Source organism: Ambystoma mexicanum, chromosome 2p (assembly GCF_040938575.1).
Source record: "Ambystoma mexicanum isolate Mex_15411 chromosome 2p, UKY_AmexF1_1, whole genome shotgun sequence".
In the NCBI taxonomy this organism is placed as follows: Eukaryota; Metazoa; Chordata; class Amphibia; order Caudata; family Ambystomatidae; genus Ambystoma; species Ambystoma mexicanum.
The window spans coordinates 847648047-847660517 of NC_090923.1; positions in this window are offsets into that span (position 1 = coordinate 847648047).

Consider the following 12471-nt stretch of genomic DNA (forward strand, 5'->3'; position numbering starts at 1 on the left):
CTCAACCTGGCTCTTCAATGTCTATCTGCCCCATTTGACACTCCTGATTTCTACATTTTCCTCTAACTTTCAGTGTTGTGTGGATGACTCACAGCTCTCCTTCGCCTGGCCATCTCTGCACTTCCAAGCTGGGACTGCACCTTCTAGCCTTAACCTGCCTTGCACCTAACTCAGAGCGCTGTTACCCTGGATGCTCTCCCTCCGGTACCCTTTCCCCTGCACTTTTTGTTGCGGACTTGCATAATCTAAATTGCACTGGCCCTAGTAAGATCAGTGTCTTGTCTTCCCACTGTTCCCTTCCCTTGCCTGCTTGCACCTTGAAACACATGTGTATAGGCACATAATAAATAACAAATCAATCAAATCAATCAATCAGTACACAAACTCCTTGCGATAATAACACTGATTATTGTCAAAGTTTGACATCTGGCTATCTTGAAATTCCCTTTTTCCCACTTTGAAGGAATTGACTTCCGTTGTTGCTTCCCCTCCTAAGCAGTTGCCCCACATTGACAGGAATGCTGCCTCCTCTTTTTACATCCTCACCACTTCTTCTATTCCCTCCTCTATTCCTTCCTGTGTCCTACCCTTCTTTGTGAAGGCTGCAGCTGCTGGATTTCCACCCTCATTATTCCAGTCTCAGCAATATGTTTAAGTCTTTCTGTTTTCTCATGGATATGCTGTGAAGATAACAACACATCAGTCATATTTTTGCCTTACGAACCATTGAGCCCTTCTTTAAATCCTCTGTGATTTTGGGATGGGGCCCAATTATAAATGCATAGACTATGGCTTACCTAATGGTTACAGCTGCATTGGGGATCCTCAAGCACTATGTAAGTCGATCGAGATAATCGTCAGGATTCTCACCCTTAGTCTGCATACATCTTTTTATTTTAGGCATCCAATCTGTCTTTGTCGGGCAGATTTCTACAATTGTACTGAGATGCTTATTAGTGAACTCTTGTAAATGAGCTCTCAGGACTCGGGCAATGGCCAATTACTTAATTCTTATAACAACATAAAAATGTATGGAGGAATAACACCTCATAACAACTAGTTAAGATGATCACAGATAGGTTATAACAATCAATTATTACATGCAAATCTTCCTGAAACTGCACAGGATCCTCACATGCTTTAGGCAACCTCTGAATAATATTAAACACATGTGTTGAGGTCCATGGTGCATGCACAGTTACTTTCATGTTACCTGTCCCAGGAAACTGTTTTAAAGGGTACGCTGCAGTACCAGCTTGGAGAGTTCTATTAAGAAAACCTTAGAAAGTACATGTGCCCAATTTTAAGGAGGCACCATTAATTAAGGGAATCGCCATCTATCAGATACCTATCTATCGCGTATCGCATCAATGGCTGAAAGCAATTGCTAAGCAGAGCCTCCTAGAGATCATACTTGCTCTATGTATTGTGACAATTAGCCAGGTATCACCACTTCTCTCAAAGGAGAGCACTTTCCCACGAGGCTAGGGATGTATGATATGTTATGATATAGTAAAGTATAATGTACCCCTACACAAGTGTTTCTAGGTGCAACAAAACAAGGGAGGTGAGACAGAGAGGGGTCAAAACAACGGTCTTACTAGACATTGTGGCATTCAGATCATTCAAGTGCGATAATGCAAAGTGCATGTGGGAGGGAGAAGGGGAAGTGCCAGGGATAGGAAAACAGGAAGTGCAATCAGAGCAGAATGCTCTGTGTAAGCGCAGCCAGGGCAGCGCGGCTTTGGGTAAGTGCAGGGGAGAGTAGGGTTACAGTTAGAGACCCTAAGTGCGCAGAGGCATGGAGCCAGTACAGGGGCGACTGGTCGTGGAGGAGCCTGGCACCTGGTGAGGCCCTTAGTGTAGCCAGGCCACCAGTCTGTGCAGCATACAGAGATGTCAGCAGCAGAGAGAGAGAGAAGAAGTGAAAAGGTAGGTCTTGAGCTGCTTCCAGAACATCAGGTGGTCAGGCTCAAGTTTGAGATGGGCAGGGCGGCCATTCCAGAGCCGCCCCCACTTTCTGCCTGGAGAAGCATCTGACCCTCAGAGAGTTAGAGGTGGCTGAGTGAAGGGCTCGAGAAGGAAGGTGTTTAGGAAGAGAGAGCTGGATGTAGTGCAGACCCTGCTCCCAGAAAGCCTTGTGGACGATGCAGAGGGTCTTGAACTTGATTTTTGAAGCAGGCAGGAGCCAGTGGGGGGATTTCAGGGCTGGAGAGATACAGTCCCTGGGCTTGAGGTGGAGGACAAGTCACGCTGTCCTGTTCTGGATTAGTTACAGAGGGCGAAGAGTAGAGGGAGGCAGACTGAGGAAGAGGCTGTTGCAGTAGTCCAGCCTAGAGAGAACCAGGCCTCTGGAGACATTGAGCTTCTGTGGGAAAGTGAGAAAGGAAGAATACCTCTAAGAGGGAGCAGCTGGTAGTGGACCTTCTTGGCAAGGTCTGTGATGTGAGGCAAGAAGGAAAGAATGGCGGCAAAGATGACACCACAGTTGTTTGCCTCACAGAAAGGCGAAGGAAGAGGGCACAAGGAGGGCAGCCAGAGTGAGATAGGGAAAGCAGCAGCAGTGATCCCAATGAGAAGGATCTCACTCTTACTGGCATTAAGGCAGAGATAATTGGAGACAGTTAGGAATGAGTGAGAGAGGAGATGAGGCTGAGGGGAGCCTGAAAGTGAGCTGAGTGTCATCCACATTAACACTCAAAGTTAGCGAAGGTAGAGATAAGGTGGGCAAAAGGGGCCAAGTAGACATTGAAGAGCCAGCGTGAGAGGTTAGAGCTCTGGGGTACACCACACATGAAGAGAGAGGTGGTGAAGAGAAAGGACCCAAGTTGGATTTGGGAGGGTCGGTCCAGAAGGAAGGAGGACATCCACTCCAGGGCCTCATCCATGATGCCCAGGTTCTCACAGAGTCGATTGATCACGATGGCGTGGTAGACCATGTCAAAAGCAGAGAAAGGCCAAGGAAAATGATGACAGAAGGAAAGCTGGAATCAAGATTAGAGAGCAGATCTTTACTGGTGTTCAGAAGCACAGTTTCCATGCCTCTGGCTGCTCTGAAGACAGACTGATGGTCATGGAGACAACCAACAGATTCAGTGAGGAGAGTAAGCTGGGAGATGGTTGTTCCAGGTGTTGACCCAGGAAAGGAGTGATAGAGATTGGGTCATAGTTTGCCAGGCAGGTAGGATCGGCGGGAAAACTTGTTTAAGGAGGGGTTGCACAAGGGAGTGTTTTGAGGAGAGAGGGGAAAGTTCCAGTGGCAAAAGAGTGAATACAGAAATCAGCCAAGGCTGGATCGAGTTGTCAATGTGGTCGTTGATGGTTCTGGAGGAGCAGTGGCAAACCTGTTTGTCTAGAAACCTCATCAGGTGTAGTCAGAGTGAAAAAAGAGAAGAGAGGGAGATAGGAAGGGGTGTCAATGGGGGGGGTTCAAGAGAGGTAGAGGGAGAGGAGAGAGAGAACAGGATATCATGAGGTTTAGTGTGAAGTGAGAAGCCAGAGCCGTACAGAGGGCCTGGGAGGGAACAGGAAAGGTGGAGAGAGCAGAAGGATTGGCAAGCTCCTTGCAGATGTTATTAGATGCCGAAGAGACACAGTCTTGGATGTGGGCTCTCTTCTTGGACTGGACAGAGAGTTTGTATTGCCTTTGTAGTAGGAGGCAAGCCAGTTTGTCATAGGATGCGTCCAATGCCCTCCACTTCCTCTCAGTCACCCTACACTTGCGTTTCATGGTGGCAATGTTGGAGTCATACCAAGAGTTGCACTTGGAGGTAGGCTTTAGACATATTCTCATGAGAAGGGCAAGGACGTCCAGTGTTTTGGAGATAGAAAGACGCAGAATAGAGAGGGCTGTGTCAGAGTGTGAGGCAGCCGCAGGCATCGTAGTAGTAGAGAAAGTTTAGGCAAAAGCATCCACTGACACACGCTTCATCGGCTGAATGACTGAGATTATAGGTGCCAGTGCTGGGGTAGGCTTAGCCTGGTGGACAGCGAGCGTATAGTGAGAGGAGAGCAGAAAGTGGTCAGTCCAAGAGAGAGGAGCAGTGAGAGGGTTAGAGAGGGGGATGTCTGAGGAGATGAGAACATCCAAGGTATCCCTGGCAGAGTGTGTTGCACCAGAGGATAGAATGGAAAGAGAGAGAGTGTCCCACAGGTTGCGGAAGAGCCCCAAGGAAGGATTAGAGGCATCCAGGTGGATGTTGTGGTCTCTGAGGAGGAGAAGTTGGGAGGTGGAGGTGGAGGCAAGGAGAGAAGAGGAGAGGTCAGCCCACTCTGAGAGGAAGTGAGTGACCTGCCAGGTGGCCTGTAGATGGTAGACATAGTCAGAGAGAGGATAGGAGAGATAGAGAGCCAGCAGACAATACATTTAAAAGAAGAAGTAGGTCTCTGTAGGAATGACAGAAGCAGGGATCTACTCTAGCAAGATCAGAGCTACTCCACCTTCGGGACGGATGGTTCTGGGTTGGGAGAGGATCTTGTAGCCATTACGGGGGAGAGTATCAAAACTTGTGAGAGCTGGCCATGGACCAAGTCACGGTGAGAGTGAGGACATCCAAGTCAAGTTCTTTGAGGAGGTGGCAGATGTCAGAGGAGTGTTTGACAGCAGAGCGAGTGTTGAGACTAGTGACGTGGAGCAGGTTGCCACCTTTGAAAGACTTCCTTGGAGGGGTATGCCCTGCCGAAGTGGTAGAGGGGCCCAAGAGTGGGCAGAGGTGGTAGAAGGAGGTGGCAAAGTAGCCTGAGAGGTAGCAGAAGAAGGAGGTGGTGGAGGTTTCAGAGATGTGCTTCTAGGAAGAGCAGGAGAAGGAAGGAAGTTGATAAGATGTGGGAGACACCTATCGAAAAAGAGGAGATTGGGCTGAGGACCCTGGACCAAGACTCTGCCATTCAGATAGAAATTAATTATGGTCTTAGAGGAGTGGAAGGGGGCTAAGAGGTCTTCCGACCGAGTGCCACCATTAATGGAAGAGGAGGAAAAAGGAGAGAGAACAGAGACCATTTGAGGGGTCTATAGGTCTGGAGAGGGAATGACAACACGGATGCCAGTAAGAGTCTGTCTGGTGGAAGCACTGATATGGGTATCAGCGATAGGGAGGCCTGGGTTGGAGACCAGGATGTCCCTCTTGAACTTCTTCTTTACCGATTTATTGAGAGTGGTAGGATAGGAGACAGAGTAGCAGTTGGAGATGATAGGGAAAAGGTAAAGCACCTTAGAGCATGCAAGGATGAAGTAGGAGGAGGAGGGAGTGAAGAGAGAGGAGGGATGCACAGCCCAGCGCTGCACAGCACAGGATGCACGGAAAGGGGGAGTCACATAGTAGGGAATACACAGAAGGGGCAGGCAGGTACACACAACAGTACACAGGAATTCCTAACAGGGAGTGGACCAAGGTGTCATGAAGCATGCCCCCAGTCTTCAGGGCCAAACCAGCCTTCCCAAGTTGCAGGCTTCCATTGGGGCTTTAAAGGCCACAAAAAGATTTCAGAGGCTTTCGGGGAGCCAGTCCTGGTGCCTTTGGCACCAGGCTCATACTATTTGACCATATGGAATGAGTTTCCAGTGAACATGGAGGCACATATCCCAGTCCTGAAGAACTGAGCTGTGCAATCTAGCTTGCAGGGTGTGGCTGGGGTTGGAACTACATTACCTGGGACTACTTTACCTGGGCTATATAAACCACATGCAAGGAACAGAACACCTTTCGCATTATTCTGCACTCCTGCAGTGTACCGCTCACCATGCCAGGTCTGCTCCTGTTTACCGGGCCTCAGCCACAACCTGTTGTCTTCATCGGGAACAACGGATCATCGGCACCTGTCGAAGAAAGGAAAAAGACAAGAAGAAGGACATTAGTAGAGTTTTTACTTGAGAGAAGCAGTCTCCCAATTCCATCCAACCTGCTTCCCATCCTGCCACTCCTGAGAACCACCGCACCTGCAAAAAAGAGGGAGAATGAAAACTTACCTACCTGGAGGCATCAGTCATCTCGGCATTCCATCGAAGTGGTTCACTCGGCTGCTGCTCCGGAGCATCATGGCATCTGCAGAAAGGAGACAAGAAAGGAGAACAAAAACATACCCAGAGGCACCAGTCATCTCAGGACTCCATCAAAGCGGTCCACATGGTCGCTGCTCCGGAACATCACCGCACCTGCAGAGAAAGGGAAAAGAGACTCCAGGTTAGCCGCGCAATTGAAAAAATACCTATAAGAATATATTTCAATGCTGCGCTCTCGCGCTAACACCAACCTGCATGAATGTTGTTCAGCGCCGCATTTAGGAGTGCTTGACCAGGCATCACCGAGACTGCTCCTGCAAAAAATAAGGACAATAGTAAAAACTTTGGCAACAAGAAGAAACACTGTAAGCAAAAACAGTTACCAAGAACCAATTGGTACAAAGACTTATTTACGGAGTCACAGCTGGTCTGGATTCCACTTACAGGCCATAGGATCAGTGAAGGAACTAGATCCAGCGAAAGTGCTTAAGAACATTAAAGCACCCCTGCATTCAGACGCAGGATGGAAAGCCCAACGCTAATATACCTAAGGTGAGACATAAGCACAGAGGGAAGCGGTTGGAGGTTTGAGCGAGGTGGGAGTCTTGCCCATCCTACACAGCAAGCTAACTTCCCCGTTCATCATTTTTAGGATAGCGTCCAAGCGTGAGCGAAACAGTGGGACAGTGGGACAGGAAGCGACATGCAAAGACGTTCACCGTTCAGCTCCGTGCAACGTCCCCGTGGAGACCAGATGAGCATAACACAAGGGAGTGGGAGAAGCCTAATTAGACACAGTTTGCAGTACAGCAGTTGCCATAAAGCAAAACCAGATTCAACTTTCCCAAAAGACATGCAAAAAGGCCTAGTTTTCAGACACAGTATCAATTCAAAAGGATGTGACTTTCCTGTGGGTTGGGGGGTGGGAGGCAAAAACATACAATCTACTGAGATTCTAATGTGTGGTGCGGTAAACAATGTAGGAATGCTTTAAGGGGCGGTGTGCATCAGTTTATTGGGGTGTAGTGAGTGCTGCCCCCTTGAAGGTCTAACGGATTGGTCACAGCAATTTGATGGCTGCTAGCTTCCTGCTTCCCCGGATGATACTGGCGGACACCATTTGTAGCTGCTTCCACTGGAGCTGTCCTTAGCCTCGGGGTCCTTCTCTGAGGGGGCAACCATGGCAGGGGCTGTATAGGGTGGCTGAATTTAAGGACCAGGTGGCCAATGGGAACGTGGTCGAAGGAGAAACACAGAAGCAGGGACAAAGGGAGGAGGAGCATAGACACAAGTACTGTGGCACAGAAAACATTAACAATTAAAGCACTTACAGTACATCAGGTGCGACCACTACCCAAAATTCCCCCTATGGGGTGGATTAATGTGGGAGGACCTCATGGGAAAAGACCGCCCTCTGTGGATTAAGGATAACCAACTTGTGGGTACTTTGCCTTCATTAATGTAACCCTTCTTTCTCTTCTTATCTTTCTTTTCTTTTCTATACTGTTTGTTGGTGTTTGTTGGTGTCAACTACCTTTGAAAACAGACTCTCTCCTGATGAACCATGGAAACACCTGTGGGGAAACACGTGTTGAGAGATGTATATTGAAGTTTTGTTCATAGAGAGATTTATATTGAAGATTTGTGAAAAAGGGATGTACCAAGACACTTAGGCCCATTTTCTCATCAAGTTGTTAAGTACCAAAAAGGACGTTAAAAGGGTTAACAACCTTTTCGGTACTTAAGACCTATTCTGAAGGTGGCACATTCTTCCGAAGTGGGAAGGAATGCGCTACTTTCGGAATACATGTGGCGGTTGCTAGGATGGGTTGGAAACCAACCTAGCAACCGCCACTGGCTTTTTGGAAGGCTATTCTTATGGCACTCCGTCAGTTTAATATGTGCGCCAAACTAACGCAAAAATACAGTACCCTTTTGGTGGCGTTAAACTGGAGGAGTGCCACAAGAAGCCTTGTGTGTTGTAAATGAAAGTGTTCATATATACACCCCTATTGTATATGAACACTCTCCTGTACACCAAAGCAAGCAGCTTCAACTTTGCTGCAAAGTGTTCATATACAACACACGGGTGTATATGAACACTTTCATTTACACCAAACTGAGCAGCTTCAACGTTGCAGGATGCAATGTTGAAGCTACTCGCTTTAAATGAAACTGTTCATATACAGCGCTTATATGAATACTTTCATTTACACCAAAGCGAGCAGCTTCAACATTGCAGAATGCAACGTTGAAGCTGCTCGCATTAAATGAAAGTGTTCATATATACCATATGGGTGTATATGAACACTTTCCTATACACCAAAGTAAGCAGCTTCAACATCCTGCAATGTTGAAGCTGCTCACGTTGGTGTATAGAAACTGTGGTGTCGGCAGCATTTTAGTAAAATAACAAATATGTTGTTATTTTACAAAAATGCTGGTGAGATTGGATTGCGCCCGTTACAACTAAAAACAGGCGCAATCCACAAAGTGCACTGTGGTGCTCTATGAGGATGGCCAGGCCCACTTGATAATACTAGTGGAGCCTGGGCATCCTCTTTTGGCGCAATGAATCGTGCTGTTTAGCACCTTCACTGTGCCAAGTTCAGAATATGGGCCTTAATGTTTCAGAACAAATCTGAATAAGTTGTATGATGAAAAATACAACACATAGAACTGTATGACAAACAATACGGACAAAGACATTTCCAATTGTATGATGAGCCAATACAATATGGACATAGTAAACAACTGTTAGACACAGAATAAATCCAAACTGAACCAAATATAAGCAAACGTGTATGTGATCTTTTCATAAATTAAGAGCAACAGTTAGCGCACAGTCTAAAAGCACAATTCCTAAGTAAATATAACTTGGGTACAACCAGTTAATAATGTCACCCCCCCACATTCCTTAGCCCCCCCCATTTCAAACCACTATATTGAAAGTAGACCAACGTATTGCTGTAGTACCTTGGGTACAGTCAAGACAGAAAATACTATGACGAAGAAGAGCACAGCAAACAGGAGGATTACTGAGTGTGATAGTACTGAGATGAGGGTGCTCACAGGAGGCATCAGGAGTACCAAACAGCCATTGACAACACATGTTGACGTTAGTAAGCCCTATGAAGTGGAAACAGAAGAAGGTCTTAGCATCTTATTTCTCATCGGAGAACCTGGCAGATTCAGAGCCTGAAATCAACCTGAGGTGAGGGTTCTGCAGGGGTTGCAGGCCAGTGGCTGAGGGAGTCCTGAGAGGCAGTGGAAATACCTCCAGGAGTAGGTGGACCACATGGTCCTCTAACGGTGCCTAAACTGCAAGGTGGCACAACACGCAGGAATCACTGCAGCAGCAGTAATGAAGCAGATGCCTGCAGGAAGCAGGAAGGAGACCAATCCAGGTCCGTGGAGAAACCGGCGCAGTGCAGTAACTTCCCAGGACGTAACAGGAAGCACAGGCGGACTGGTAGGGATGTGGGAGAGTAGACAGGTCTTCACTTCATGCAGGGGCGAGCATAAGGTTTTTCAGAGGGCCACCAAGGGTAAGGGACCCAAAAAAGAGTGAAGAGTGCATTAGAGGAGTGTTTCCTCATAGCAGTGGCAGGGATAAGTCCACTGGCCACCAGCTTAGGGTCTGGGACCACAACAGAAGAGAACCAAGCAACTGGGGACATCTTCTTTGTATCAGTGGCAGAAATAAGCCCACTGACCACCAGAGAAGGGTCTGGGACACTAACATAACTGAAACAAGCACCTGAGGAAACTATCCTCACAACAGTGGCAGAGAGAAGCTCCTTGGTCACAAGAGAAGGGTATGGGACCCCAATGTAAGTAAAACAACCATTGGAGGAAACTGTCCTCACAGCAATGGCAGAGATAAGTCTGATGACAATCAGAGAAGGGTCTCAGACCCTAACAACACTGAAACAAGCATCCGAGGAAATCTTCCTCATCACAGTGGCAGAGCTAAGTCCACTTGAATCCAGAGAAGGACTTGGGACTTTGTTGATATAGTGAGAGAGTGCCAAGAGAAACCCCAAGATCTCTCAAACACCAGGAAAAGGGAGTAATTCTTCTGGTGGCGACACTGAATCAACTAAATTACACCGAAGAGACACCAGGCAAAGGAAGTAATTCCCCCAGGCCGTATTGTGAACTATATTGAGGCGATATGCCCCGAGGTGGCCGGCCCACCCTGTGGGTATCAGCCCGCTGCCCAAGTTAAGGGCCCGGGCAAAGTGAGTGTCCCTTAACGAGGTTGGTGGACCGTTACCCAAGCCACCAAGGGGCATATCGCCATTAACACCTGTGTAGCATGCTACACAGGTTATAATGTTTTTTTTTTAATACTCTACCAACATGGCCGCCGTGGAATAGGAAGGCAGGCAGGGCTCCATATGGAGCCCCTCTTCCATATTCATGGTGGCCAAAGAGGGCACGGGGGCAGCACCAGCTGCTGTTGGCTAATCGCTGCCGTAGGGAACAGATAAGTTAGCTGGGGGAGGATTTAGAGCAAAAAAGCAGGGATGGGTGGGGGAAGATGGCGGATGGGGGAGCCGGCTATCAGGCAGCATAGAACGGGGGCTTTCACTGGTAGTCTCAACCCGTGTTCCTCGTTTCCTGATCGGCTGGCTCCTCCACCCAGGGTGCTAATGAAGAGTACAGACCAGTACCAGGATAAGGAGTCCATTCTCCTGGTCCAGAAAGTTGAGTGTGTAAGGTGTTGGAACTGCAAGCCAGGGTAAAGGTGTCATTCCCCCTGGCATCCTTTGCAAGAGGAAAGAGGGCATTTCAGGAACACCACCAGTATAATATGAGAAGGGAGTCATTTGAAGATCTTTCAGATTGATTGGTTGCCTGGTCAGGTTCAGGGTTCAATAAAGCAGAATTGTACGATTTAGGAATATCTTCTGCAGATTCCAATGATACGATTGGAGTACTGGATAGAGGCTGGTGGAGCCTTATCTGTTTAGGCACTGTCAAATTTGCACATTCTGCTTTTTACTTCTTCAAATTCTCTTGGAGATTCCTTTTGGGATATTTTAGGCCTCTGGTCTTTGATTTGGAGCCTCTTATGATAGATTCTCTGTAAAGAATGAATTCCACTTTTGATCACAGCACCTCTTTTTTAGGCAATATGATCAAGAACAAATGGACCATCCTTGAATTACTATGTGATGTCACCCATAGAAGAAATAGTGCCATTGATCAAGAAATTGACATATCTTAGGTGAATAATTAGTGTACATGAAATAAGATGTTCTGCCTTTAGGATGGAGAGACACCTGCTTCGACTGCCGGTTTCCCATGTTCACGGGGTAAGGACAGGGATTGGCTTGTAAGGAAATCTGTTTTACTCTTTGAAATGTCCTGCACCGCACTGCATTCTAGACACTGCTTATTTATTTATATATGAATGTATGTTGCATCCAAACCCAGAGGTATCACAGCGCTGGTACAACATAAGTATGATGGTGGGAAAGACAAGTGAGCATACATTTAGTTATACTTATTGAAAAGGTTAAGATTGTTGGCTCATGCTCCATTGAGCTATCTACCTATGAATGAACTGTTTAGACTAAAGTAGAACATATTCAATTGCCTGTGGTTGGCTAGCATTGGTCATTGGAAGTGACACAAGCCCAATGTCACTAAATTAAGTGATTAACAGATGAATGACCACTTGCGCCACACCTTTGGTTTTTAGATAGTGTTCACCTTTAGAAACACACTATTTCATAGAAGTAAAAGAATATATATATTGAAAAAAAGATCAAAGTTTCTTGTATGTATGAAATAGGGTGTATAAAGGTGAGCACTATCTAAAAACCAAAGGTGTGGTGCAAGTGGTCATTAATCTATTATATGCTTATTGAAAAGCCATGTTTTTAAAAGCTTTCTGATGGAAAAGTGGGATGTTTTGTTTCTTATGTGTCCAGGGAGGACATTCCAGAGGCCAGGGGCCATGATGCAAAAACTTGATCCATCAGCTCGCTTCAGGTCGAATGTGAGCATGTAGAGTTTCAGGTTGGACGAAGACTGAAATGGTCAGGAAGGTGTTTTGGCTGTAATGCGGGAAATGAGGTAGGAGGGGCATTCTGGTGTAGACATTGGTGGGTGAAGCAAAGTGTTTTTTTTATTTTATTTTTTTTATTGTATTTGGTTAACATAACCTCTTACATCCATAAGAAAGCAACACATAAGACATAAAAAAAAACATTAAAACTCATTAAAAAAATCTCAATGATACATAAAACATGAGAGGAGGGGAACAACAAAACAGGAGAAAGAGAAAAAGGAAAAACACATTATCTAACATAACATTTTCCCAATTGCTCATTGAAACCAATTTTCAATAAATCATGGCCATAACCCAGATTCAACTTCCTTTCCCCCTCCTCACCTAAAAAATCTTTAAAAAGATGTCCAGAATTTGCATTATCTGCTTAGCCTTTTAAAGAAACGTT